This window comes from Accipiter gentilis, chromosome 19 (assembly GCF_929443795.1).
Source record: "Accipiter gentilis chromosome 19, bAccGen1.1, whole genome shotgun sequence".
In the NCBI taxonomy this organism is placed as follows: domain Eukaryota; kingdom Metazoa; phylum Chordata; class Aves; order Accipitriformes; family Accipitridae; genus Astur; species Astur gentilis.
The window spans coordinates 8,682,684-8,710,262 of NC_064898.1; the positions used below are offsets into that span (position 1 = coordinate 8,682,684).

The window sequence follows — 27,579 nt, forward strand, 5'->3', positions numbered from 1 at the left end:
TTGAGTTACCCCTTTAATTCAGAAGGGGTTGAAATGCTCTTGCAGAAGAGACCTCGTAAGTAATAGAAGGAGTCAAAGAGTCTGAAGACTAAACCAAATCAGATCCAATAAAAATTAACTCAACTTTAGATAAGTTAATGTAACATTCATTTTTCTCTGGTTTCAGGCTTGATTTTTGTACAGTTTTCAGTTATAAAAATTATAAGTGATACCAGCCGTTGTTACTCCCACTGAGTCCATCAGCCTACAGTGAATGTGATTCTTTTGGAGATCATTGTTCAGACTGCACCAGAGGAACACATGGGCTGTGTGTTTTAGGCAATCACTATCTATCAGAGTTGCATAAATGCCTTTTGCTTACCTTCATGTGTTTGTGTAAGGAAAGGAGATTAAAAGTATCATGGAATCACAGAAATGCTGGTTGGAGGGGACCTTGGAAGATCTCTAATCCAACCTCCCCTTACTTTGAGTAAGTGGGACTATCCCAAAACCTAGTTCTAGTCAGCCAGGTCTCAGTCTAGCCGAGTCTTGAATACCTCCAAGGATGGCGATCCCACAAGCACTATCCTGTGTAGTTTTCTTAATGTCTACTCTCAATGTCCCAACCCACAGCCTCTGGCTGTTGCCACTTTTTACACTATCACCTGCCGTGATCAAGAGAATTTGGCTTTATGGTGTTTGTAACTGGCTTACAAGTGGTTTTAGGCTCCTATTACATTCTCCCTTAGCCTTCTCTTCACCAGACTAAATAAGCTCATCTCCCACAACCTCTCTTTGGGGCTCCAGGCCACTGACCATTGCTGGACCCTCTCCAGGTTCTCCACATCCCTCTTGAAATGAGAGCCATGAAACTGGACACAGTACTCCAGGTGTGGTCTCACTGGTGCTGAGTAAAATCAAACAAATTGCCCTCATTTTCCTCCTTGAGAAGATGACTCCCAGGACAGCCGCAGTGTGACGGTGAGCATTCAGAGAGGTATGCAGTTAGCTCTCTGCTGGGACAGGACTGAGATTTCTTATTCACAGGTAGATTGGAAGCAGCCCTTTAAAAAGCTTCAGCAGCAAGAAGAGATCAAACAGAAGTGAACCCAGAAGAGAATAAACTGAAATAATTACAAAGGATATTCTGGAAGAACTAGGCAACAAATACTCCCGTGCAAGACCAAGTTAGTTTTTATAGATGTTTGGTATCATGGCTAGGGCCAGATTTGAACTGATTTGGGCTGTTTCTAGCAAGAATCTTTGCACTTAGAAGAATAGAATCTTCTATGTTGTGCATTGTCTATTTTCCTGCATTGTCTATAAAATGTCCTGTATCTCCTCTTGGATTTATTGACTGTGTGTAGTGGTCAGATACCCAGTTGCCACCTCATCAGATACAGAGATTCAGGTCTGGCTAGAGAGCTGAACTGTGACGATGTGAGGTCAAGTCCAGACCTGGCAATTCTGCTTTTGGCTTGATGTGGTGGGGACAGAGGACGTAGCTGAAGAGGTTTCAGCTAAGGGTGATTTCCTTTTTTTCTTAGCTGGCCACTCTACGAAGAGTAAGGGCACGCTTATCACTTTGGATATTTATAGGGTTTCCTACAGCAACATGGTTCATAAATAACTAGGGACCTTGGGGCAGCTTTTAATAGCAGAGAGAAAGGAAGTTTAGCCTTTCTCAGAGTTTAAAAAGCTGCTGCTTGTAATGCTTTTCCTATGATTAAAGCTCCAGCCACAGTGTCTGAGGTTCAGCAGAGCTGTCTAGGCAACTTGCTCACGCACCCTTATTTTTTTTTAACACAATTAACTTTCAGGTCCTTTTCAGCATCCTTGGGCAATCTTGCCCAAGGGGTAGTCTCATATTTGCAACGGCAGGCAATATTGTCTTGCAATTTTCAACCCAACTTGTGGCGAGGTTAATGGCCTCACTGAACTGACATGTTTGAACTGAGCTGGCACGTCTGCAGCTTGGCAGATGTTCTCCTGTATGGCTGCTGTGACAGCCTGGAGTTTAGGCAGGAATTAAAGTGCTGATGGTTCTTGGGAGCTCTCAGCAATATTCTCCCACACATTTGGAGCTTGGCTGGGCAGTGGCCAGGGTTTGCTAAAGCGGGTCGATACTTTGGGAATACTCTCTTCAATGGAAAGGACCCCACTGGCAGGGAGAGAGACAACATGCCACAGAGCTTGAGGGAGTTCTCTTAGTGACTGCATTTTCTAGTCATGTAGAAATCCATTAAGGAATCCATCCAGGAGATCTTTTGCTGTCCAGAGATCCTGGGAAGTTCTGATATTGCTGGCTGTGGGGGTCAGGGTTAGTTGGTTGTTCACCTAAAAAAATGTCAGAGCCTTATGGAGACCGGGTTTATGGCCTCTTTAGCCTTGGTGCTGGCTCTGGGTGCTGGCATTTGCGGTCTAGGCGTTGAAGCCATGGGGCAAGCACAGTGTCCTCAGTCTGTAAGGAGAGCAAGGGATCCTGGCGTGACAGGTACTGTGACTGGCATGGCAGAGCATTGCCTTTTCATTGCTAATCCTTTTTCCCTTAGTGTCTTTACTCCTTGGCATCCTGGAATGAGATGTAAAACCCCATTCCCATCTCACCCAGCTACTGTCAGCACTGTGGCTGAGGGACCTCTTATCTCTCATGCTGGGGCCATGTCAGTGCCCTGCAGGGACTATCTCCATGATGGATCTCAGGTAAATGCCAGCAGAAGTAGGGAGGCTCTATTGCGGAGAGTGTACAATCTGGTGACAGTGAGCAGGACACATATTTTGAACAGCATGGCCAAAGAGTGATGGCCTCCTCCTGATCCTGTGCTTGGTGCTGAGATGGTTTCTATTGATACTGTGCTGCTGGAGGTGCCTGCCCTGGAAACCAGGTGCTGGAGGTTGGCATTTTGTTAGCAGTGGGGTCTGCAGTGACTTTCTGCTCAAGATCAGTCTTTTGTGAAAAGCCTGAGGTAAAGTGCAAAGAGGTGATGTTTGAACCACCATGCTGAGTATTAGGGAGGAAAACTCTCCTAAGGAAGAGAGGGAGGATATTGAAGGTTGGCTGGAACCAACTTCCAGAAGGATTGGAGCCCAGCGTGTTGGTACAAAGGACCTCATCCCCAATCAGGGAACTTGTAGGCAGTCTCTGGAGCACTGACAGTGGGAGCTATGTTGATATAGATGTGGGATCTACATAAGTGCTTAAGAATTCATTATTAAATGTTCAGAAAAAGGGAGCTTATTTCTCAGCCTTGGCCTCTAAACTCGTCAATTCTAAATTTAACCAGACTACATGACATACAGCTGATCTTCATTTTTATATTTGCACAAGAACTTTTTTTAATGGCAGTATTGCTTGCTGCAGAGCAGGAGGGCTCTTACTGTTTGGGGTTTTTTTTCCTAAAACTTGACACTGTGTCATGTGTTAAGAGGTTAAAAAAAAGGCTCATTTAAGAGAGGCAACCAGTACCGGGGCTGGACTGAGATTCTGGGTGAGGCTGCTGGGGAGCCCTTAGATGATCACATCTGAGGACGTTCCCAGCCCACTCGGTCCCTCCAGAGGCAGAGGTCACGGCCTCCTGGCTGCCTGAGAACAGCCGAAAATGTCACACTGACAGATTTCTTTAGAAACCTTATTTAGGCTATTCTCTTTGGCTCCTGCTGTAACTCTGTACTGCTTTCTCCTCCCTTTCCTGTCCCACATGGTCTGCAGTCCCATCCCTTTACAATTCCTCCCTCGGATCCTGCTTTTCTACCTTCACCTTAACAGCACAGAGCTAGTCCCACAACCCCATCCTTCTCTACTTAGGGTGGCAATCACCATAGCCATTCCCCTGCTTCTCTCCTTTCCACCTGACACTCATCCTCACTATTTTGTGATGTGTCCATCTCTTCCCTCCCTTCTCCTGCTGTCTCTGGGACATCCATTTAATCTCTAAAAATGTCACTGCCAGCTGCAACATTCCCCTGTGCTGCTCTTTGTAACTCATTCTTCCAGATAAACATCTCGCCATTCCACGATTCTTTTGCCTCACTTCTCAAACTATCCCTTCATCAGACTTCTTTTTTTCACACAGGATCTTACCAGTCCTTGCAGAATATAGCCTAACTTCCCCCATTTCCAAGCTCATATTTCCTCTTCCCCTGCTCAATGGCTGTCAGAGATGTAGTTTATCTTCTGCTGTCTCCTTCTAGTAAATCCTTTGCCCAAATGGTCCCCTATGCTCTCTTGCCCAATTTCTTATTTTTCCTCACGCTCACTCTCAACCCGTTCTTCTTTCTTACTCCATTTGCCTATCCTCAAGCTCTTTCCCAGATACAACAGGCTTTAGCGTATTCCAGCCTATAAAAAAAGGAAAACCTGTGGGTCTGCGCTTGGATGTCTGTCACTCACCTTCCTGTATCTTGAAGTTCAATCACCATAGCTCAGGATTTGTGCCCGTAATTCCTTTTTTTTCTATTCCACTTTTGCCTCCCTCTACTCTGTCTTCCTTCCCTACTGCTCACTCACCACACACACCAAACTGCCTTTAATGCCTTCTGCCTGGCCAAACCTCAGAGTCGGTGCTTCACACTTACACTCTTCAGCCCCTCAGGAGCCATGCTCTTCTTGAAATTTTGTCCTCCTTTCTTTCTGAAGTTCTCTTGTCTTCTTATCCTCTGCTTACCTCACTAATCAGTCTTCCACATATCCTTTCAAGGAGTCATCTCATTTCTCTTGCAACTTTTTGTAGGAGTTTCATTGGTCCCTTTTCTTAGTGTCCCACTCTTCTCTTTACAGACAGTAGGGTTTGGGGGAACTTCTTACAAACTTATCTATCACCTCCTTGAGGCCATCACACATTTCCAGAGGAATTTCCAAGCTAAAACCTCAGCCTGTCAGATATATCATTTTGAAGATGATCATCAGTTCCAGCTCAGTGCAGCCAAAAGACAGTCTATGACCTTCACTTCCAAACATTTTAAATTATTAAATGCTGCCATCCACTTGATCACTTATGGGCATTATCTGTGTGTCATTTTTTATGGAAATTTCTCTATACATTCTTACAGCTGGGCCCTGCCTACACCGTGGGACCTGCCTGCACTGTGGGTAATACAGGGACTACTAAGGGTCTTTCTGGATAATATTTCTAATATATGACCTGTGTTAGTGCTGATCCTCTAAGATTTCTGTGCCATCTTGTAGGATATTGTTACTGGTGCTACCCCTATGCTCAGAGTCTGCTCGAGGTTGGCTTCCTGCAGCTGATGTTGTTGAGCCATGTCATGTTCTGGCATCAACTGGTCCATGTCCTCCGCAGTCCTGGGCACCTCCCCAGGCCCTGTCAGACAGCACGTGGAGCAGGTTAACTGCCTGGGGGAGAGTGAACCAAATCACAGGAGTATCTCACCAGAGATGGTCTTCTCACAACCCTGGGTGCCATCAGTGGGACATACCTATGCTTCAGAAAAGACTCTGGAGATATCACTACCTATGCCAGATGCTGGTGCCTATACATGATAATCATTATAGCTACCTGACATGCAGGAGTACTGTGCCAGGTTCCTGGGTCTCGTTCACCGGGGTGGGTTGGAAGCATCAGCCCTGTAACTACGGTTAAACAACTTCTGCTGAGTTGCCAAAAGTCAGACCCTGTGAAGGCCTAGCAAAGAGTTTTCAGGATAGTGAGGGTTTCCAGGTTCTGGTGAAAGTCAGTGATGATTTCTGTTTCTAAGTCATCTCCAGCTTCTTAAAATCGCTGCTTTTAAATCTGCTCATCAATATCTAAATATGAGTTACAATACTGAGAGACCAGTTTCACTTAGGACCAGGTGCTACTCAGCCATTTTCTAAAATTAGCCTTCATGTAAACATGCCTATGTATTGATTTAGCTTACCACTACTGTGAACCTTCCCTTAGCCTAATTTTAAGCAGAATTTCATAGGTGATTTCTTGAGATACACTTAAAATATAGCTTAAAAGGTAACAGTCTTAAAAGATGCGAACTTGAAAAGTGCTTGGGTTGCACTCTGTAAGGTCAGTCATGAAAAATGAAGCAGGCCCATGCATATTAAATATGTCACAGATAAACACACATCATGAATAGATCCAGATGTAGAAACCTGCTTGGTTCTGGGACAGCTTCCAAAGACAAACAGGGAGCTCTGCCTGTAAAAATAAAATATTTTTTCCTGATAGGTTGGCTAGTATCACCCAGACATGGCAGGCTGAAAGTGTATTTTGCCACCTTCGTGGCTCAGAAAAGTTGTTTTTCCTTGAATGAAATGTTCCATCAAGCACTGAGTCCTTGAGTTGACTCTTGTTCTGGTTCTAGTCCCCAAGTTATTTCATTTAATGCTTTCAGGCATCTCTGGACTCTGCTGCAGTCAACAGTGTTGACACATCCCCACACACTGGAATCTGCTCACTTCAGGATGCTTATCTGCCTGCAGCAGGAGCCCAGTCACACTGAGACCCTGTGCAGCAGTGCCTCTGGCCAGATTTTCTGCTAACTGTATGATGGGTCCTTCTGCATTTTCCCCCCAGAGCAGCCAACCATGGAGCAGGTCTGTGGGTATCTTACTGCCTCCCTGGACCAAAAAGGGCATGCTTGCACAATACATCCATGCTTGACTTCTAAATATTGTATAACAAATGAGTATCTGTGATATGAAAAGGGAACTTATGTTTAACTGATTCCAGCTACTGGCCAAGAATGATAACTTTTGGCTGCAGGGAGTCCCAGCTGGGCTCCTCACAAGGAATGTTCCTCTTCAACGTTGCAGACAGAGCCCATTGTTGTGCATCATCACCAGCACTTGGCTAGCTGGCTAGTCTTTTGGCCAGCAGCGGTCAACTGTATTTTTCGAGCTCTGTTTTTCAGGCTAAGATGCCTAATTTTTATGTGTAAGAAACTAAGATGAAATTCTGGCTCTTGGTGTCAAAGCTGCCATTTGTTGGCTGTCCTTACATGCACCGAACATGGATAAACCTGAAGAGGAGAGCTAAAGGGTTAAATCTAAAATGTAGAGTAGTCACCAAGCAACTATTTTCCCTTCTGTATACAACGTGGTGTTATCACTGTGCCGCTCAGAGATAGGCGTGAATGACACAGTGAAGTGGGCCTGGGAAGCTTAATCATCTTCATGTCCCTTACTCCTGCAAGCTCGGCTGGTCTGTTTAGAGGAATAACTGCAAAGTGCAAGACATCAAACCACAAAAGCACATTCTGAGTATCAAAAATCCAACTGATCTGTTGACTTGACTAAACATTTCTCTGTATCTCTGAGTTCATATCAGAAAGGCGAGGAATTGTGAAATGCCTGCATTTGTCAGCCCGGTATTTCTGAGGAAGGCTAGCTGGCTGGAGCAACTTTTTCTAAAAATGACCTCCTGCCAAGACTGGATTCACAGAGCAGGCAAGCTTTGGCACTCACTGCTCTTATGAACTAAGTGTAGTAGCTTACTTTTATACTGACTCTTTTCCCAAAATGATCCCCCAGTATTTTAGTGCATTCTCTTTATGCTCAGTGTTAATCCACCAGCTATGAAACCTCACTTCTCTTAGCAATGCCTTTGCATTAACCTTGAGAAAGTCCTGTCACTGCCCAATACCTCCCTTTCCCCATCTGCAAAAGGGGGCCATGACTTTCATCTGCTTTAAGGAGTGCTTTCGCATCTGCAGATGAGAAGCTTTATGTTGTACAGAGATACTTCCAGCCACTGGAAAGGAGGCAAATTTTTAAGAACAGACTATGGTCATTTGTATAAGCTTTTGCTTATATGCAAATATACAATAATATTTTAAATTCAGCAAGCGTGATTTAGCAAATTGTATAAGATAGGCAAAATACAAGTCTTGCAGAAAACAACCTATGAAAAAATTATTTATTTCTAACCATAACACCACTGATTCTGTATATAATTTTATCCCTTACTACAGCTCTAAAAACCCCTGCCATGTTTATATATCTTCACAAACTAGCTAAGGACATTTCAAACTGTCCCATGTAGTTCCATGACAATTACTACAGTCATCTTTCATCTGAACTATGTGCCAACAAGTCCCTAAGATACAAGCCGGAGTAATTTTAGAGGAAAGCCACAAACTGAGGAAGAATTTGAAGACCTGCCATGAGCAATGGATGGTCAGTGTAACATGGAAAACACCGAAGCATGACTGATGAGGATGTAAAAAGTGTCACGTGGGGAGATGAGTTGAGAGGCAAACTCTACATCTCCAGGCTTGTTTTGTCCATCATGAGAAGGCAACTGCAGTGTGTTAGTGGTTATCTGTGTTAACTGGTTTTTCATGCACTGGAAAACAATAAGAAACCTGCCACATTTTGAAATATAATGTTTTGTGGGATCCACCAAGCAGTGAGATTTTATTTTTGAGGAAACCCCATGTCTATGGTTAAAGGCAAGTGCAATGTCTTCATGAAACTGGGACAACTAACAGAGGCAAAAGGAGCTTATGGTTGTGTTTCAGGAGGCTACTGCTGAAGGTGTATTGTGGGATCAAGACAACAATTTTTATAATGCCATTTTATTGATTCTGTATTCCTAGGTTGTCTTTTAGAACCTACTAACTCTGCCTCAGAATCTTTCAATGGAAAATATCTACCCATGGTTGATTTCAGAATCAGATGGCAGTCTGTTTTTTGGAGGATCTCAGGAAGTGGAGAGCAAGTGCTTTGGAGTAGGCTTTGGACATGAACTAGACCTTGGACAGGATGGCACTGGGACTGGCAGGCCTGGGAGAAGCCCCTGGGCTGTGGATGTGACTCCATCCAGTCCGCAGCAAGAGAAACAGTGCCCAGCTGTTTGTCTCCCCACTCCTGTGCAGATGTTGACACACTGAAAGCCACTGTCACAAGAGACAACTTCCTGACAGTGCTAGTGATGAGGTCAAGCACCAAAAGTGCACCAGCACTCAGTCCTTCACTCTTTCTCCTCTGTTATGCCAGCACTTGAGATCCCAGCTGCAAGTATTCTGGACTAGTGTGGATGGAAGAGGGTGCTTCTGATCTGTTGAAGACGCAGACTTCAGCATCAACAAATTGCTGTTCCCCATAGACAGTAACTTTCAGCTTTGACGGAAAACTTGAGGGAAAATGGTTAACACAAAGAGAGACCTGAAATGCTTTTAGCATCTCGTTAGGAAATCAATTTGGCATTGGATTCAGATGGTAAAATATCATGTTTCCTTTGATACTGCGCCACACAGAGGGGAGTGGAGACGATTTCTTCCAAAATAAGCTAGCAGTAGATGCTGCACAGATACGACATTGGTGTGCTGCAGCTACAGGCCAAGGTTAAAGATAAGATGCTAGAATACAAAGATATGCTGAGTGATGCAAGGACAGATGATGCAAAGACCGAGAGATGCAAAGATACTGAGAGATGCAATGACGAGTGATGTAAAGACAGAGCCAAACACAAGTTGGATGTCAGCACATGAGGTTTGGAGGTTATGTTGTGGCTACTGCCCAGAAAAGCAGCTGTTGCTTTTGGCTTTATTTTGAGATAAATGAAAAATTATTGGAGTGAGATAAAAAGTAGGATGCTGTAGCATTTTATCATTTACAGACCTGAATCTCTTTTAACATTACCATCTTTACTGATACTGGCCTCATGCAGGTTGTAAAATAAAGGTCTAAAACTAGTAGAGGCAAAGCAGACAATGTCATTAGGGCAATTAGCTCAGGCTGCCCTGGCACTTTGAACTGATTTACTTAAACATCAACACCACCATCTTTTTGTTCATAGACCTTACACAGGATATTTGCTTCCAGGAAGATACTCTAAGGTGGAACAACTTACTGCTGTCTTATACACAATAAATGACAAACAAAAGAAAACCACAATCCCTTATGTTTTTTGATAAAATAAACCTGGTCCCCTTTTTCTAAACTGTTGGTATTTTTCGATTTCTCACTTGCTTTTTTTTTTTTTTTTTTAATACATGCTATAATGACAACCCCCAAACAAACCCCTAAATTCCTTTTTGCTTGAAAAAGCGTATGAAGCCATACACAGCTATTGTAGGGTTTCTGTGTCTCCATCTCACACCAGCCTGGGTGGAGGCATGTTAGAGTCACTTCAAGAACCCCATTCAGAAAATGACGACTCCTTGGTCAGAAAGGAGAGTCAGGATACTGTAAGGAGGCAACTACACCTCCAGCCCTGCCACGCTGAACATTTTTTTTTATTTAATCATCTCCATAGCTTTTGCAGTCTTACTGATCCATCCTCTCAGAGATTATATTGTTGATACCACTGAATCCGCTTTGCCAGGTATAGAAAAACTAGAGAAAAAAATCATTTTCTAGTATTTGGGGTTGTATTAAATTTGCTAGAATTTTAATTTGTATAAACCCCCTAGATTTCACAGAACCAACAGAGCCAGATAATTTCAGGAAGCATTCATTTAGTGTGAAATGATTCAACATGGCAAAATTAGGTGTGATGCAAAGTTCCTGCTCTTGATTCTCCTTTCATAAATTGTCTGCATAAGAACTGTGTGTTTCAAAATCCAGGTGTCTGCAAGGTCTTTCTTGTGATACCCCCACATAGGATTCTCCCTTACTGGAAGTTTCAAAATACAATATGACCATGAGGAAGGCATATATAGTGAACACCATCCTAGTAGTGCGTGTTGAACAGCTGGGTTGGCAGACATTGGTGAATTATCTTTAAAATGGAAAATAACTTTCCAGTTTATGGGTTTGATCCAGAAGTCTTGAAGGCTTCCTTGCATTTCTACAAGCTTGGGATCAAACTGAAAAATTATATCCTAAAAGAATGAAACTGCTTTTAAAATACAGCCAAAAGCTGTATTTCCACACTCTGAATTCTACTTCTATTATTTCTATTCTGATGCTTTATATTTATTCCTATTGCCAATAAAATAGTGATTCTGAATTTCAGAAGAGCCTGCCTGCTGGAAACCTGAACAAGCTTTCCTCTGCCACGAAAAGTAGTTAATTCTGTCTAGTTTTGATCCTACCTGGCTTTTCTATGCGCACAAACCATGCTGTTGTGCATTGTTCAGCTTTTCACATGTCAGAAATATAGTCATGAATCTACCTGATATTCAAGTTTCTGTATGCCTATAGTCCCACACGGGCTGCCTAGGCTCCTACTTTTCTCGGAAAATGGCAAGGAACAACAATAGCCTCTTTCCTGGAAGTTTTGTGTGCTCTGCTCCTCCCTCTTTACAGAGCTGATAACCTCTGCTACACCTTCTGAAGGGCTCCCTCAGAAGTCCAAGGACAGTTGACGGTAAAGCCCAGAGGAATTCATCAAATGCAGAGGGTGCCTGGACTGGGGAATTGCAATTAGCTTTCTAAAGGCCCAGCTACAATAGACAAACCTATCTTAGAGCACAAACGTGTAAAAGGTTAGTCCTCACGTCGCATCTCTTACTCTCACACCCCATTTTCCCATGCGAAGGGTAGAACAGACCTCAGCCAGAGGCGGTTGCCCAAGCGCTGCACAGCTGGCCCATCCCATTCGAGCAGGCTCATCCAGTAGGCAATGGGAAAACAGGGGTATTTCCAGACAGCGATTTACCCCTCTGCCCTCTGATGCCCCAGTGCATGACAAACTCTTTATTTCTCCCATGTTTTCCTCTGGCAAGTGGCAGAGGTGTCAGGGATGTCCCAGGGCTGGTAAGCCATGGGCAGGAAACCCACCTGGCTCCTAGCACAAAGGTATGGGACCTCAGTGTCCATTAGGAGGAAAAAAACCCCACATTTTTCTGAGAAATCCTTTTCTAAGGGCATATTTGTCTAATAAATATTTCACTTTTCTGATGTGCTTGTGTGCTTGTCATACAGCAACCACAGTTTTGGTGCTTTGCTTTAGTTATGAGGCTTTACAAATGTCTTTCCTGCCATTTAAGCTGTTCATACTGCTTTTGTTAATTGCTGTTTATGAAAGTCAGAGGTTGAAAAGACACTGATATCGCATAATGTCTGCACTCAGCATCAGCAGAATAGAGCTGCCAAGAGCAAACCAGCTGGATGTAGAGGCCATGGTCACCACATGGACATACTTGTGAAGTTACCTACACAGCAATGGGAGGTTTTTCTCTAAGAATAGTGTGCTGATACAAGAAGATGCCAATGCTGAATAATCAAGCCACGCCTTTCTGGTTTCCCAAGGAGTATCTGAGTTTGTAAACTTCTACTCACATGAAAAACATTATTCTTGGTCTTGAGGAGGTAACAAGGATAAATAGCCAGGTGTTCTCTGACATTTTTCTTCCTCCAGCTTCAGAGAGCAACACCTTGTCTTGAACATTAATTCTCCTCAGAGCTTTGAAGGAAGACAATGTTGTATGCTGATTACTCAATGAAGAAAAAGCTGTTGTACTCTGAATGAACTTTGAGTTGCTTTTGGATTTTTTTTCTGTTGCTGATGATTGGTCCTTCTAATGCTGTGCTGCAGTCCCAGCCTAAAATCTTTCCAGTATGCTTTTTCTTAACTGATCGTCCCTTTAGCTCCTTCAGTCCTTTTCAACTTCGTACTTTTAAACATAAAAAATTTCCATGTTGATAATTTAGATGGGACACTGTATTGCAATGTTCTATCAGTACCGTCTTTATAGTTCAGCAGTAAATCACGCAGCTCCAGGATATGGGAAACCACGAACATGATTTCTGATAACACACAGTAGTATTCCTTTCTTGTTGACCTTAATTTCCCTTTCCTTCTAGCAGAGCTGTGTGAAAATGTTTCTGAGCCAAAGGCCACATTTTGAACTTCTGTTGCTGTCGTCACTATAAGGGAGACAGACATCAATCAAGCAGAGAAAGTATTGTGGGCACAGCAATCAGCAGCCATATTCTTCATTTCACCTATGCTTTTTGCAGTCTTGTCGCTCAAGTGCAGAACATTGCGTCATTGCTCCTGCCAGATATTCAGAGACTAAAATAATGGTAGAAAGGGGTTCACATCAAGAAAAAGCCTGTATGAAAAGGCAAGTGAAACATAGCTGACGTGAATCATATTTCCTGGCTGCAATTGCCTGACTCTCAGGGCTACAAAAAATTATTTTCTGCCGTGCAGCCAGGTCTGTGTCCATCTTCTCCAGTAAATCCTGTTTCACCATGGATGTCAGCACTTCCCTGTCTCCAGGGAAGCCAGTGTTAGCCTTGGATTTCAGAGATTTCATATGCTAACCTGATGTAATGATTTCCTCTGTGAATTTTGACACACATGTGAATGTTAATGAGATGCAAACTTGGTGAGTATACACTTAAAAGAATTTGATTGTAGTCAGCGTAAGAGACATCCCACATCAAGAACTTAGGGGAGATTTTTCCATATACAAAGAGCATAAGCATGATTTTATGGTTGAGGAACTAGAGAAAGACTAAGACACAGGTTTAGGCTCCAGCTTTGCTGCAGACTTCTTGTCCAATCTGGGCTGAGTCATGAACTCTCACTGCTTGTTGTTTGAAAATGTGCAGAATCAACACTTTTTTCCTTTCTTTCTCACTCTCCTATTTTGTCCTGATTTCTCAGTTTAGAAAAACCTCTACTTCTTAATTCTCTTATTGTGCATTTGTAAAGCTTGAACGTGACCGGACACTGAGGTGCAGCTATATTACTCATAATTACTTTGTCACTCTTATGCTTCACTTGACAAGGAAGTCAGTGCTGCAGAACGCCCAGTTATACACTGATTCAATTTGGTTTATTTATAGCTGTTCAACAGGCCTGGAACAGCGGGAGTCAGCAGTAGCATGTAAGTAGGAAAAAAGAGATCTTTTTCTGAGGGTGTCAGCCCACGTTATCTGCTGCAAGAAAAAGATCTTGGCTTCAAGGGGAAGCATGCTTGACCAACTTGACAAACTTCTATGATGAAACGAGTGGCTTGCTAGAAGGGGGCGTGGAGCGGTGGATATTGCCTACCTAGACTTCAGTAAGATTTTTGACACTATCTCCCATAAGTATGGGCTGGATGAGCAGACAGTGAGGTGGATTGAAAAAACTGGCTGAACAGCTGGACCCAGAGGGTAGTGATCAGTGGGACAAAATCTAGTTGGAGGCCAGTAAGTAGTGGTGTAACCCAGAGGTCAATAGTGGGGCCTATCCTGCTTAACATCTTCGGTAATGACCTAGATGATGGGCCAGAGTGTACCCTCAGCCAGTTTGCAGATGACACCGAACTGGGAGGAATGGCTGATACACCAGAGGGTGGTGCTGACATCCAGAGGGACCTCAACAGGCTGGAGAAATGGGCCAACAGGAATCTGATTAAGTTCAACAAAGAGAAGTGCCAAGTCCTGCACCTGGGGAGGAACAACCCCAGGCAGCAGGACACGCTGGGGGCCAGCCAAGCTGGGGAGCAGCTTGGCAAAAAAGGGCCTGGAGGTCCTGGTGGACACCAAGTTGAACATGAGCCAGCAATGTGTCCTTGCCACGAAGAAGGCTAATGGTATCCTGGGCTGCATTAGGCAGAGCACTGCCAGCAGGTCAAGGGATCCTTTCCCTCTGCTCAGCCCTGGTGAGACACACCTGGAGTGCTGGGTCCAGCGCTGGGCTCCTCAGTACGAGAGAGACATGGACATACTGGAGAGACTCCAATGAAGGGCCATGAGGATGATGAAGGGACTGGAGCATCTCTTCAATGAGGAAAGGCTGAGAGAGCTGGGACTGTTCATCCTGGAGACAAGAAGGCTCAGGGGGATTTTATCAACATATATAAATACCTGAAGGGAAGGTGCAAAGGGGATGGAGCCACTCTTCCCAGTGGTGCCCAGGGACAGGATAAGAGGCAACAGGCACAAACTGAAATGCAGGAGGTTCCCTTTGAACATCAGGAAACACTTTTTTTATTGTGAAGGTGACCTTGTACTGGCACAGGTTGCTGTGCTGGTTTTGGCTGGGATAGAGTTAATTTTCTTCACAGTAGCTAGTATGGGGCTATGTCTTGGATTTGTGCTGAGAACAGTGCTGATAACACAGGGATGTTTTTGTTCCTGCTGAGCAGTGCTCACACGGAGCCAAGGGCTTTGCTGCTTCTCCCCCCACCCCACCAGCGAGCAGGCTGGGGGGGCACAAGGAACTGGGAGGGGACACAGCTGGGACAGCTGACCCCCACTGACCCAAGGGATGTCCCACACCATATGACATCATGTTCAGCATATAAAGGTGGGGGAAGAAGAAGGGGGGATGTTCGGAGTGATATCGTTTGTCTTCCCAAGTCACCGTAACGTGTGATGAAGCCCTGCTGTCCTGGAGATGGCGGAACACCTGCCTGCCCATGGGAAGTGGGGAACGAATTCCTTGGTTTGCTTTGCTTGTGTGCATGGCTTTTGCTTTCCCTATTAAGCTGTCTTTATCTCAGCCCATGAGTTTTCTCACTTTTACCCTTCCGATTCTCTCCCCCATCCCACTGTGAGGGAGGTGAGCGAGTGAGTGGCTGTGTGGGGCTTATTTGCCAGCTGTGGTTAAATCATGACAGATGTCCGCAGAGGTTATGAGGTCTCCATCACTGGAGATATTCAAAAGTCATCTGGGCATGGTTTTGGGCAACCGGCTCTAGGTGGCCCTGCCCAAGGAGGGGGTTGAACCAGGAGGTCCCTTCCAACCTCAACCCTTCTGTGACTCTGTGAAAGACTACGAGACAGAGCAAACTCTGGCAATGTTTACATCACCTGTCAGCAAAGATCCTGCAACAACAAACCCAGACAACTGTAGACAGAGCTTTCCTTCGAAAATTAAAAGCATGTGGTCACATGCTAAGAAAGGGCCTGTGCAGGGATGGTGACATACTCTTACTCCTGTAGTTCTGGAAATGGAAGAAACTCTTACACTCTGTCACTGCAGTGTTGTTCCCCATAAGACATTCTGCCATGGCATATCTGTTCCAAATTCACATTTCCCAGTTCATATACCTTCTAAAACATTTCTTTCAAAACTATTTTACAACCCAAGCCATGAAGATTTTTTGCCACTTTTTGTCTAAATCAATGCCTTTCAAACCTGTGAAACCAATAATTTGCTCTTGCTGAGGTTGCGATGATACACAGGGCCATGGGGAGTCATTTATAGCTGGTCTCCAGGACGTCAGTGACATAGAGCTTTACAGTAATGTTCAGTTAAAATTTGATGATTAGGGAGCAGGGTGACGAGATGAGTAGTGCTGCTTCCTGCTCCAGAAAGCTGAGGAATCAGGGCTGTTGTGCCATGTGGAGGGGAGGCACGACAGTCTGCTTTGGGTTGGCAGAAGGCAGTGGAAATCATGGCAATTCCTTTGTGCTTCCAACCAGGACTTCCAAGCGGTTTAAAAGGCCACCCAGAGAGATTCTGTCCCCAATTTTATTGTCAAACAATTTTACCTGGCTGCTGGCAATGTGAGTTGAGTGCTTCCCACTGATATTCTCACTACCCTTGCCAGGAGTTACTGCCCTTTCCTAGTCCTGTGAATTAAACTAGATAAGAAATGAACTACATTAGTCATGTAAGGCAGAATGTATTCAACAAGTCATCTCTAGGATCTGGAGCATTAGGGGTGGCTGGGCAGACTGGCCCCCACATTGGTGACAGTGTTGTAACGGTGATTTCCGAGTGATGATATGACACTGGAATGTCTCACCAAATACCTTCCCTTCAGGTACATTACTTTTTGACTGTCTTGAACACTAGAAATATTTTGTGATATATGTAGCTAGAAGATTGGAAGGAGAGTTGAAGATGTGTCAAAATTGATGGTAGTATTTTAAGACTTTTCCTCCTACATTTTGACATAGAACAAAGTCTATAGCTTAAGAAAATTATAATTAACTAACCACTAGAAATAACTTCAGAACAGAATTGGAGTTGATCTTTTATATTTAAATTTTTAATAACATGTCTTGAATTCACTATTTACAATTTTGCAAATTATTTTCAGCATAATAACCAAGTTTAGTTTTCACTTGAGTTCAAAGATGGAGGTGGATACTGATTGTACATCCCCTTTTCAGGGGATGAATCCTCATGCCCTGGAAAGACACTTGTTCTAACCAAAACCAGCTGGAAATACTTGCACTTATTTTAACTTCAGTTTTTCCTAGTTATCTAAAAAGATCACACTGTACTTGCTTAAACAAAACATTTAAAAATGCAGTTGTCATCCATTCTATTCCTCCTGTAGCTGAACACTTTGTTGTTTTATAATAAATGGTGACATTAGTTCATATCATGTGATTAAAAAGGATTCATCACACATTAGAGCCCATAATCGCAGCCTATAGTCTCGTTTTAACATTTCTCAGTGGCATATCCTACTTGACCCTGCTTACTGCAGCACTTCTATTATGCTGTCTAAAAGGACAAGAGGACTGAACAGAAACAAAAATGCAGGGGTGAACATTGCTTTCACACTCACAGCTATGTGTTCAGTACTGTTATAGCTCTAGATGAATAGAAGAAATCTGGAGTCTGGCCAACACCGCTCCAAAAAAAATGTCCTGATGTGTTTAAAATAAACTGAACAACTAAACCAGTGAGCAAGAACCTTCTTTCACAGAAATATAGGGCACCACTCAAGACAACCTGATTTAATACAATATCAGCTTCATACTTTATGCACTATCACTATTTAGTGGAGTTTATTTTCTTTCTTGGCACGCTGGTAATATATGATGAGGATAAATATCAAAAGGTTGAAGGCTACTGATTAGATCTTTCTGTCTAGATTTGTAATAGGTAATGCAGCATTGACATATTGATTAGAAAAGAAATCAAGCTACGATGAAGCAAAAGCACATCTTCATGGTTCAGTTTTGTTACACTCAGTATGCTGCTAACATCATTAAAATAATTTTCGTGCCTCTATTGAGCGACATGAACAACGAAACCAGATCTTTCTTGTTTTAGCTCTCCTTTTTTCCTCTTTTTCTTTTAAGACAAAACAATGTGAAAATAAAAGGTAGCGAGGTGCTGTCTGCAGCTGAGCAAAACAAGTTTTGCTAGAGCTGAACTGCTGGCATGGTTGTGCCACAGGCTCTCTGGGCCAGCAGAAGGGCAGACAGCCCTGCTGCCAGTGTCGGGTTTTTGGGGGACGGGAGGAGGGCAGACAGCCCTGCTGCCAGTGTCGGGTTTTTGGGGGACGGGAGGAGGGCAGACAGCCCTGCTGCCAGTGTCGGGTTTTTGGGGGACGGGAGGAGGGCAGACAGCCCTGCTGCCAGTGTCGGGTTTTTGGGGGACGGGAGGAGGGCAGACAGCCCTGCTGCCAGTGTCGGGTTTTTGGGGGACGGGAGGAGGGCAGACAGCCCTGCTGCCAGTGTCGGGTTTTTGGGGGACGGGAGGAGGGCAGACAGCCCTGCTGCCAGTGTCGGGTTTTTGGGGGACGGGAGGAGGGCAGACAGCCCTGCTGCCAGTGTCGGGTTTTTGGGGGACGGGAGGAGGGCAGACAGCCCTGCTGCCAGCGAGGGAAGGAGGGCTTTGCCTCTCGCCTGCAGGGCTCCAGCACTCCACACACTGATGCCACAGCCTGTTTGTCTTGTGTTTTGCCCCAGGAGCTTCCAGGTGAAAATACGGTGAGGAAGCCCAAGCTCAAAAGAGAGCCCAGCCTGAGGTTTACTCTGGATATTTCTGTTTCTCTGCACACTTAGTTATCACTATTTATCACTACTCATTTATCTCCTATCTGGTCTTAATGTTTGCACCCATCAGTTTTCTTTACTGTTGCCCTCTCTTACTCACTACAAAAAGCCCACCTAGACGCCTGCATTGCCCTTTTTACACTGCCATAGTTTTTGCTTATTTTTTCTCTTCTGGACTGTCTGATAGGGTCACCTGCTGACAAAATTGAAGGGGCAGACTGTGAGGGCGAGCACCGGGCGCCTGATATCCACGCTGCCGCGTTACAGGCTCTGCCACCCAACTCTCTACGGCAAACCTGCTCGAGACAGGGCTGGCTTGAAGCACTGCGGACACTGTCTTCCTCATGCCTCAGAGCTGGGGATTTGGTCTGGACTTTCTTTTATTTAGCAGTTTTAGAATAGCCTTAGAGAGCAGCAGGTCCAAATGAAAGCTGTTGGGCAGGTGCATGGTGTGGTTGGGGTGATGCAGTAAATGTCCTCTGTCCTCATAACCCTGCTCCTGGGCCCCAACTGTGGCCACCTGCATGTTTCTGAGCCAATACTGGAGGCAAGTCCATGACCTGTAGCTCCCCAAGATCTCTCCCAGTCAGGTCTGAGTGCTGAGCCAGTTTAACTCATCTTCTAAACCAAATCTACTCCAGCTTTGCTGAAATCTGGGTGCTCAATAATGGCCGGTGTCCACCCAACAGCAGTTGCCCTTCCTGAGGAAAAAAATCCCAATTGTTCTGAATCACACCACCTCAGTTTCTTCATTTTGAAACCCTACTCCACAGTGCTTATTGCTCTTCTCTCAGTTGCTCACATTTTCTTCAGGGACAAAGAGACAGTCTGTTCCAGTGGCCTCTTTGTTGCTTGGCAAAATCAAGCTAGACTCAGGCTTTCCCCAGATCTCTCATTGCCTTCAAAAAACAATGTGTACAAACTCCCATGCACAGAAGAAAACACATGAGACATTCCACAAGCCAAAGTGGTTTACATCTCTCTTCACTCAGGTTTTCAAAATTAAATTAAATCTTCCCTGCTCATTTTGCAGAGGATGGTTATCCTGGCTGGGAATTTCTTCACATTGTTTAACATATTTTTCATCATATCTTCTAAAGTCCAGGTGTCAGGGCTGCCTTACAGTGGATCTCTTTTATTCTTCCAGTGTGGCTGATGGTATACTGCCTTTCCATAGCTTTCATGGTCCTGTTGCACCTCGGCTCTCCTCCTACCTGGCTCCAGCCCCACAGGCGTCAGTCAGCCGACGTCCCTTTTTGCTTGCATTTACACTGGAGAGCTCTAACATGTGAACAGGGTCCAGTGTGGGAGCTGGTGTGACCATTCCTGCAGCTGTCGGAGTCTCTCTCCCCATAGGAAGGGAGCCCTTTCTCCTCTCCTGCCCACCAAACCCAGATCTTTTTGATGGTTACCACAGAGATCTTCCATTTCTTCCAGAATCCATCCCCTGCCAGTGTTATTTTACCATTGAATCAGCATTTATTCATCAAAAGTAATAGTTAGATAGTTAAATAATCATTTCAAGCAGTATCTAAGTACTTATGTGGTGGTAGTTATTGTAGCGTCCAACCTCCTCATACTCTAGCACCCAGGCAAGGAAGGGAAATTTTGTTACTTTGGTTTTCCAGGTTGTTTTTTTTTTTTTTTTTTGCCCGCAGCCATACAGAAAACCCATAGTGCAGCCAGCTCAGGACACCCAAGTTCACATGGGCTATGAAAATGACCAGATGTGATATGGCTGTTAACACAGAAATATTCCTCTAACAGCCCTCCCTGATAGCTTCTTGATTTTGACCGGTCAGAATATTACAGGTTTACATCTATTACACCTAGAAAAAGAAGCAGATGAGATAAAAGAAATAGAGACCCTGAGAGTTATTTGGGTCATTTAAACACATTTGGGATGGGATTCAACTTGTCTAAGTTTAGATGGGAGTAAATCTGGGTTCGTTTAGAGTCCACGGTGAGAGACAGGCACTTCTGCAGTGTGATTCATCTGATTTGCTTCAGATATCTGCACGGGAATTTGCACAACAGAGAGCTGTGCCCCAAAGCTGCCTGTTCTCTTACTGGATTTGGAGGGAGCTAAGGGGGTGAGCTGTGACAGAGACCCCAGCATTGTGGGAGGGGAATTCCCACCTCACCGCCCTTAATCACTGCTCTGTTAACAGAGCAGCTACTGATGTGCTGGAGGTTCAAAACACTGAGCAATGCTCAACCTCTCTCACTCCAAGAGCCACCACAATGCTGTGTTCTGGTCCGAAAAGCCACATTGGTTTTCTGTCTATCTTAAAGTCACAAAAGGTATCCAAGTTATTCAAGTAACCCCCATGTGAGCCCACAGGAAGCCTGGAGCAGGTGAGGCTGAACCCATGGGCTTGCTGCCAGCAGGCAGCAGAGCACCAGCTTTTGGAGTAATTTCTTCCTTTGATTCCTTTGGAACAATTTTCTCGAGATTTGTTTCTTCAGCTTTTGATGCTACGGTCACCAGTGCCACGAGTGCTGGGTAGACACCCCCAGTCCTGCCTCCAGACGGAGACCCTGCTCCCTCCCCAGCCTCCCCACATCCTTTTTCCCCAGTCAGTGGTTTGGGTGGCCCCAGACCACGCCGTTCCTTGCTGCCGCTGCTGTTGGTCACCCAGGGCTCTCATCTTCAGTTTGGAGTTAGGAGACTCCATCATAACCTCTTCTTGTACTCTTTTGCCTGAAAGACCCCGTTTCTCAGTTGTGCTGGGTGTGTGTGGGGCTCAAGCAGAGACAATTGAAGGCCACAGACACACACCACACAGCTCCAAGGGTGATCCCAGCAGCATGGACCCTCCTTTTGTTGCCATAAAGGTTCTCTTACCTGATGAAAGCATTCCCAACTGTGCTGGTTTTGTGTGCGATAGAGTTAATTTTCTTCATAGTAGCTGGTATGGGGCTATGTTTTGGATGTGTGCTTGAAAACAGTGTTGGTAACACAGGGATGTTTTCGTTCCTGCTGAGCAGTGCTCACACAGAGCCAAGGGCTTTGCTGCTTCTCCCCCCACCCCACCAGCGAGCAGGCTGGGGGGGCACAAGGAGCTGGGAGGGGACACAGCTGGGACAGCTGACCCCGACTGACCCAAGGGATGTCCCACACCATATGACATCATGTTCAGCATAAAAAGGTGGGAGAAGAAGAAGGAGGGGGGGACGTTTGGAGTGATGGCGTTTATCTTTCCAAGTCCCCATTACGCGTGATGGAGCCCTGCTGTCCTGGAGATGGCTGAACACCTGCCTGCCCGTGGGAAGTGGGGAATGAATTCCTTGTTGTGCTTTGCTTGCATATGCAACTTTTGCTTTCCCTATTAAACTGTCTTTATCTCAGCCCACGAGTTTTCTCACTTTTACCCTTCCGATTCTCTTCCCCATCCCACTGTGAGGGAGGTGAGTGAGCAGCTGTGTGGGGCTTAGTTGCCGGATGGGGTTAAACCACGGCGCTAGCCAAGAAGACATGCTCTCCATAAAACATCAAGGAAACATGACTAAGGCTTACTGTGGCCTGCAGACTATACCTGCTCTAGGCTCCAGGGCTGCAGGCTCTGCCAGTTTAGGCCAGCAATTTCTTTCTGCAAGAGTACAATCACTTTGTGTGTGAGGGAGGATGTGGTGATGCTGTGTATGGGTCACCTCAACCCACCTCTGAGCATTTCCCAAAACTGCCACAAACAAAAGCTGTGATCACTGTCCAAACCTGTCCACAGCGTGGTGCTCCCACACACGCTCCTGTGTTCATGTTCCTCTCACATACGTGGTGCACGGTCCTCTGCATGGTGCTCCTGTGTACACGGTGCATGGTCCTCAGTGTGGTGCTCCAGTAGAGGTGACGCAGAGCACATGGGCCTTCCTCAGTGTGATGCTCCTGTGTCTCCTCACGTGAAGAGAGCTCAGCCCCTGTGCGGCCACTCGTGAAGGATGTGTCAGGAAAACTGCAGTAACTTTCACACGAGGCGGCAGAGTACTCCCATTAGGCCACAACCTTTCCCGTCTCAGACCAAGCCGCCTCTCCCAAGGCACCAGGACTCGGTGCTGTCTCCCAACGCCTCTTCTCCCATGCTGAGGGAGTCAGCTGTCAAATCATCGCTGCCTGGGTCTGTCCTCCTTCAGGCCAGGTACTCACATGCCCCATGGCTGGAGGCAGCTGTGGGTCTCCTGCAGCGCTCTTCTGCCTCGCTTCATTTCCCTCTGGTCTGTCAAAGAGGAAAGAAAAATGTGCAGTGTAAAATTCCCACACACTCCCAACTGCTTTTTAATCGTATATTTTTGTTTGAATTTGTCTGGTTAACACTGGCTCTGTCTTGTCCTGCTTTATTGTAGCACATCTGTATGCCTGGAAACCAGCAGCACTGAAACAGAAGTTCAGGAAAAGAAGAGAGTTGAAATTAGGTTACTGCTTTCCCCCTCACTCTTGAACAAAATTGATTTTTTTTGAAATCTTTTGCTTGTTAACAGTACTATGTAATTAATGTATCTCATTTCACTTTAATATGAAACTCTCTGAGACCTGCATTGTTCATGTTCCTGAGTTTTCACAGAGTTAACAAAAATGTGGTTACATCAAGCTTTCATTGTATGTGGTGTCAATTATGCGCTGCGGGCTTTGTTAGGCACTGGCTGTGCGTGCACCCACGTGACCATCTCAGACACCTCACACAATGGCATAAAAAGGCTCTCGTCTTGTCAGCAACACCAAATTTGTCGAAAAAGAAAGAAAAAGATTTCAAACAATTGTCTTCTGTTGCAAGAGCATATATTTTAGCAGATAGCTCTGATGTATCATCTATCTTTTAATGCAACTATTACAATATTAATTTAGGTGCTGACAGCATCACATATTATTTAAGGAACTGATTTTGATTGCCTAAATTCTTACTTTAAAATACATTTATCACCAATTGCCATGGAATTCTGTAATTTTGAAATTTTCCCAATCTGTTCTTGATCATGCTTTTATTGCCTCACTGAGAAACACGTAATGGTTGCACTGTGGTCTGCCTTCCCTCATACATCACAAGCTATTTTGCCTGGCACTGCCAGTGAGATTCCTGTCTAGCTAGATTATCTTTTACAACACTTGGAAGATTGAACAACTGAAAATTATGTTGCAGATGAGTACAAATTATGGAGTAGCATTATATATAAGGTACTTGCCTGTTGACACGTATTGTTTCTTCTGTGAAGATGACTGTTGAACTTCTTCTGACCCAAGACATATGGAAGTCAAATCTGGCAGAGACTACAGCAATATATAGTAAACAGAGTTAATGTTCCCATTTATAGAAAAAAACTAACCGATTTAAGTCTTACTCTAACTGAGAAACATAATCACCATAGTATGTCCACTGAGCTATGTCCAAAGCTCATGGAAACCAATGTCACTGCCTTCCTTTCTTGCAGCCACCACTGGATCAGGACCTTCTGGCAGCAGGTGATAACAGCTATGAGATGAGCTTCTTACAAAGGTTAAAAGACACATAGCATTTTCGCATTAAAGAAATACTGTTTGACACTGGGGAAAAAGATAATTATTATGCAAAATGCTTAGTACTAAAAGAATATTTTCTGTTAAAAGAAAAAAGCTATTTGTCTCAGGTGTGTTATATGTGCTCAGAGATCACTAACAAACATGATTGCAGTAGGAGAAACTGCTTAGAATCATATAATCATACAACATTTTGAGTTGGAAAGGGAATTTTAAGGTTATCTAGTCCAACCCCCCTGCAATGAGCAGGGACATCTTCAGCTAGATCAGGTTGCTCAGAGCCCCGTTCAACCTGGCCTTGAACATTTCCAGGGATGAGGCATCTACCACTTCTCTGGGCAACCTGTTCCGGTGTTTCACCACCCTCATCCTAAAAAATGTCTTCCTTGTATCTAGTCTAAATCTACCCTCTTTTGATTTAAAACCATTACCCCTTGTCCTCTTGCAACAGGCCCTGCTAAAAAGTTTGTTTCTATCTTTCTTATGAGATCCCTTTAAGTACTGACAGTCTGCAATAAGGTGTCCCTGGAGCCTTCTCTTCTCCAGGCTGAACAACCCCAACTCTCTCAGCCTTTCCTCACAGGAGAGGTGTTCCACCCCTCTGATCATTTTCAGGGCTCTCCTCTGGACCTGCTCCGACAGGTCCATGTCTTTCCTGTGCTGAGGACCCCAGAGCTGGACGCAGTACTGCAGGTGGGCTCTCACCAGAGCGGAGCAGAAGGGCAGAATCCCCTCCCTCAACCTGCTGGCCACGCTGCTTTTGATGCAGCCCAGGGAACAGTTGGCTTTCTGGGCTCCAAGTGCACATTGCTGGCTCACATGCAGCTTTTCATCCACCGGTACCCCAAGTCCTTCTCAGCAGGGCTGCTCTCAGTCCCTTCATGCCCCAGCCAGTATTGATACTGGGGGTTGCCCTGACCCAGGTGCAGGACCTTGCACTTGGCCTTGTTGAACCTCATGAGGTTCACATGGGCCCACTTCTCAAGCTTGTCCAGGTCCCATCCCTTTCCTCAGATATGTCAACCGCACCACTCAGCTTGGTGTCACCTGCAAACTTGCCGAGGGTGCACTCAATCCTACTGTTTATGTCATTGATGAAGATATTAAACAGCACTGGTCCCAGTACAAACCCCTGAGGGATGCCACTTGTCACCGATCTCCATCTGGACATTGAGCCATTGACCACTACCCTCTGGATGCGACCATCCAACCAATGCCTCATCCATCAAACAGTCCACCCATCAAATCCATCTCTCTCCAATTTAGAGAGAAGGATGTTGTGGGGGACTGTGTCAAAGGCCTTACAGAAATCCAGATAGATGACATCCGTAGCTCTTCCCTTGTCCACTGATGTAGCCACTCCATCATAGAAGGCCACTAGGCTGATCAGGCAGGACTTGCCCTTGGTGAAGCCATGCTGGCTGCCTCAAATCACCTCCATGTGCCTTAGCATAGCTTCTAGGAGGATCTGTTCCATGATTTTCCCAGGCACAGATGTGAGGCTGACAGGTTGGTAGTTCCCAGGGTCATCCTTTCTGCCCTTTTTTAAAAATGGGTGCACTATTTCCCTTTTTACAGTCACCGGGGACTTTACCTGACTGCCATGACTTTTCAACTATCATGGAGAGTGGCTTGGCAAGTCCATCAGCCAATTCCTTCAGGATCCTGGGATGCATTTCATCAGGTCCCATAGACTTACATATGTTCAAGTTCCTCAGGTGGTCACGAACCTGATCGTCTCTTGCAGTGGGAGGGACTTTGCTCCCCCAGTCCCTGTCTTGTGGTCCATCCACTCAAGAAGTGTGGGAAGAAAGGTTGCTAGTAAAGACTAAGGCAAAAAAGTTGTTGAGTACCTCAGCCTTTTCCTTGTCTATTGTTACACTTTTGCCAGTCTTGCTTATCAATGGGGTGCGCTTTCTTTGACCTTCCTTTTCTGGCTGACATACCTCTAGAAGCCGTCCTTGTTATTCTTTGCATCCCTTGGCAAGTTCAGCTCCAGCTGCGCCTTGGACTTCCTGACCCCATTTCTACATAACCAGGCAGCATCCCTATACTCTTCCGAGGATACCTGGCCCTGCTTCCACTGCCTGTGCATTTCCTTCTTGCCCTTTGGTTTGACCAGCAGGTCTCAACTCAGCCATGCCGGTCTCTTGCTTTCCTTGTACAGCAATTTCCCATTGTGCCTTTCACTGGGTTCACATCTACAGTCACCACAAGGTTCTCCTGTAACCAGCAAACGAGCAGTACTGTGGCAGAAACAGACCTCTGTTTCCCCTGGCTTGGAAATACTTCCTAGCTTGCCAAAGCGTGCTGGTTTTGGCTGGGATAGAGTAACACAGGGATGTTTTTGTTCCTGCTGAGCAGTGCTTACACAGAGCCAAGGGCTTTGCTGCTTCTCCCCCCACCCCACCAGCGAGCAGGCTGGGGGGGCACAAGAAGTTGGGAGGGGACACAGCTGGGACAGCCGCCCCAAGGGATATTTCACACCATATGATGCCACGCTCAGCATATAAAGGTGGGGGAAGAAGAAGGAAGGGAAGGATGTTCGGAGTGATGTCGTTTGTCTTCCCAGGTCACCATTACGCGTGATGGAGCCCTGCTTTCCTGGAGATGGCTGAACACCAGCCTGCCCATGGGAAGCAGTGAATGAATTCCTTGTTTTGCTTTGCTTGCGTGTGTAACTTTTGCTTTCCCTATTAAACTGTCTTTATCTCAGCCCACGAGTTTTCTCACTGTTACCCTTCCAATTCTCTTCCCCATCCTGACATGGGGGGAGTGAGTGAGCGGCTGTGTGGAGCTTAGTTGCTGGCTGGTGTTAGACCATGACAGTCCTTTCTGGCGCCCAATGTGGGGCTTGAAGAGTTCAAGATAACAACAAATTTGATGGGAATGTGCTAGATTGAATTTATAGCTGTTATTGCTGTTTAGCTATTAATTGACAGGCTTCTGTGCTTGTCATTGAGCTTGCTTGCCTCACTGTATATTAGTCTTGTGCTTGTTAGTGGCTGCTTTTTGTTTTTGCTGCTTGCTGTACTGCTTATCATCTTACTCTGCTGCGCCTGGGAACATTCTGATAACAGCAATGGCGATGTGCCTGGGCTGGCAGATGGCCAGGGCATCACTGCTGTTTCTGTGCTGGGGTACTGGACAGGCTGGAACTCCAGTGTGAACTCAAGTTCAAGGGACTGTGACCCCCACATGGGAGCAGGACACCCCAAAGCATCTGTGGCTGTGCATAAGCCCATGCCAAGCAGGTAAATCTCAAAGTGCGGCCATGGTTATGTCTGAGCTGCAGCAGGTATACCTTTGAAGGGATTGTGGCCCAAGGACAATTCCATGCTGGAGAAAGTACACCTTGAAGCATCTCTGGCTGTGAATAAGTCCACGCTGCAGCAGTTACACCTTGAAGCATCAGTGGCTGTGCATGAGGTCATGCTGGAGCGCCTCAAAGACTGTGGCCATGGCTAAGCCCACGACAGAGCAGGTACACCTCCGGAAAGACTGC

At 45.3% G+C, this 27,579-nt stretch overlaps 1 long non-coding RNA gene across 1 annotated transcript in view; it reads right to left on the minus strand.

Annotated features, from left to right (window-relative positions):
- The window catches only part of LOC126048201 (uncharacterized), a 566,030-nt gene extending 541,182 nt beyond the window's left edge, over positions 1–24,848 (minus strand). The window contains exon 1 of the long non-coding RNA XR_007508814.1: positions 24,817–24,848. This is a non-coding gene — a long non-coding RNA (uncharacterized LOC126048201). The remainder of the gene's footprint in view (positions 1–24,816) is intronic.
- Positions 24,849–27,579: the final 2,731 nt, after the last annotated feature.